Here is a 3,047-nt window from a genome sequence, read left to right as displayed (position 1 = left end):
CCAATTTGTCAAGGTTTTTGTTGGGCCAATTAAAGTTCAGATGGTTAAGGCTTGGACTCCGTTGCTGACGACTTCAGCTGCTCTTACCATCCAGACCAATGAATACAAACAATAAGAAAGATTATTAAGTTCATAAAATAGTAAACCAATTGCAAATGAATGAGCCACGGACCACATGGCCGTGATTGTTAGGGGTTAGGGGGTTAAGGTTAGGGTTAAAACACACCACCCTGGATGAAAGCAGCAAGGGGCACGGGAAAAAGGGGACCACTGGGATGAATAAAACACTCACAATTCCTTAAAAAAAAAAAACCTGAATAAGTTAAGGTTACAGTGGTATAAAAGAGGACATTGTAGGAATGGTGAGCTTGTTACTGATGTGCGCCGGCCCGCACACATGCCTTTGATCCCCTATCTAACTGCCCAGTCATCTGACGAAGCGGGGGATCATCGAGAGACCTTTCTCTGTATCTAACCCTAGCCAGTTTCTTCGGACAAGAGCGCCCACATCAATTCCAATACGCAATGATCCAACCAACCAACTCCCCAATGGCTTAAAAAATACCCCACTGGGACAGACCAGACCACAAGAGAACAACTTCTATCGTGAATGGTGAATGTATCCTGTAGATGTAAAAGCGCTTTGAGTAGTCGTTAAGACTAGAAAAGCGCTATATAAATACAGCACATTTACATTTACATCTATGTTTGAGCCTGACAAGAAGAAATCCCTTTGGAAACTGAAAGGAAACGATTTCCAATCGTTCTGCAGTCACATGACACATGACATAATTTGAAACAGAAGACTTAAAAGATTCAAATTGAACTTCACTGCATGTCTCTCTGACATTTAGTGACTCAGACTTCAAAAAGGCCGGCTGTGAGCAACGGGTTGCGCTCCGGTGAAGGCTCCCATTGCTCTTGCTGGAAGTCAATTAGGTTACCAGAGGCACAAAACTTGATTTAGGTTCCCAGGGGCACAGAGCTTTGGCGGGTGCGGATGGGGGGGTTTAGTCCGAGGGGGGGTGCTTAAGTTCGGGTACACAGGTTCGCCTGGTGCGCAAGGTTCTGGAGGGTTGGGACTGGGGCTGTGGGGGTCTGGGGGGCCTGGACTGGCAGAGCAAGGACCGCTGACGGCGCGTCCTCACCGCGGTAAAATAGAGAGGGAGAGCTGGTAGAGGGCAAGTTTACAGCAGGTCTGCCCGCTCATGGCGCGCTCTTTCTGGGCTGAAATGAACCGCGGGGGACCGGAGAGGGGGACAGGTGGGAGAGGGGGAGTTTGCAGCAGGTCTGCCCGCTCAAGACGCGATCTTCCTGGGCTAAAATGAACCGAGAGATAACGGAGAGAGGGACAGGTGGGAGAGGGGGAGTTTGCGGCAGGTCTGCCCGCTCAAGACGCGCTCTTCCTGGGCTAAAATGAACCGTGAGGGACCGGAGAGGGGGGCAGGTGGGAAAGGGGGAGTTTGCAGCTGCTCTGCCTGCTCATGGCGTGGTCTTCCTGGGCTAAAATGAACCAAGAGATAACGGAGAGAGGGACAGGTGAGAGAGGGCGAGTTTAAAGCCGGTCTGCCCGCTCATGGCGCGCTCTTCCTGGGCTAAAATGAACCGCGAGGGAACGAAGTGAGGGACAGGTGGGAGAGGGAGAGTTTGCAGCTGCTCTGCCCGCTCAAGGTAAACACAGAGAGAGACACACAAATAGTCACACATACACAGAGACACGCACGCACACTCAGAGAGACACATACACACGCACAGACACACACATACACACACACACACAGTAGACACACACAATAGAGAGAGACACACACACACACAGAGACACACAGACACACCACACACACACACAGAGACACACAAATAGTCACACATACACAGAGGGACACACACACACACACAACACACGCACGCACATCAGAGGGAGACACATACACACGCAGAGACACACAAGTAGACCACACCATAGAGAGAGACACAAACACAGACACACACACACACACAGACACACAGACACACACACACGAGACACACACACACAGACACACATTACACAGAGACACCACACACACACACACACACTCAGAGAGAACACCACGCACACAAACACAAGTAGAACACACACACACACACACAACCCACACACACAACAACCACACACACACACACACTCAGAGAGACACACACACGCACACAAACACAGTAGGACACACACACACACACACACACAAACAAACAGAACAACACACAGGACACACATACACACACACAAACACAACAGAGACACACCAACACACACAACACACACAGACACACACATAAGGACAACAACAAACACACACAAAATAGGACACACACACACACACACACCAGAGAGATAGAGAGAGAGCGAGAGACTCCAGGGAGACACACAGTGACATAGTGTTGCCTTTGTAGCAAGATTTCACAAAATATTTCAAAGTCCTGGAGGGTGCAGTTGCACTCAGCTGCCACCAGAGCGACAGCAACATGTATGCTGCTGTCTATAGCAGTAGCAATGGGCTGCAACATATATGTTGCTTTTTGTAGCAATGGGCTGTAGGATAGGGGGTTTAAACAGCAGTGCACCCGGGGGCAGTTTATTTTTGGCCTATAACTTTTGACGTGAAGGGGCCAGAGGTAAGGCAGGTAGACGTACCCCCCCAAAACCACTTACTGGCTTTCCAATGGTGCCAAGCACAAGTCTGTACGGGTTATGGTTAGGGCTAGGAGAGGTTTTTTTTTTAACCATTTTGCATCCATTTGCAGTTTGACATGCACACAGACACTCAGAGAGAGAGAAAAACAAGGTATTTTAAAAGAAGACAATTTAAAACAGTGGAGGGTAGGGTAGGGGTCAGAAGGAGAAAGGTTTGAGGAACAAACTACTGTGGGGCCATGAACCCACCAAATCAACACCCCACGCCAGAAGGGCCCCCAGACGTGGACCGGCAGAGGAACGAGGTAAGAGATCAGGAGGGGGGGGGGAAAAAAATTGAGGAGGGATGGGGATGGGTCAGGGAGGATTGGGG

Source organism: Etheostoma spectabile, unplaced genomic scaffold (assembly GCF_008692095.1).
Source record: "Etheostoma spectabile isolate EspeVRDwgs_2016 unplaced genomic scaffold, UIUC_Espe_1.0 scaffold00006555, whole genome shotgun sequence".
In the NCBI taxonomy this organism is placed as follows: domain Eukaryota; kingdom Metazoa; phylum Chordata; class Actinopteri; order Perciformes; family Percidae; genus Etheostoma; species Etheostoma spectabile.
Note: the sequence above shows the minus strand (reverse complement) of the source record.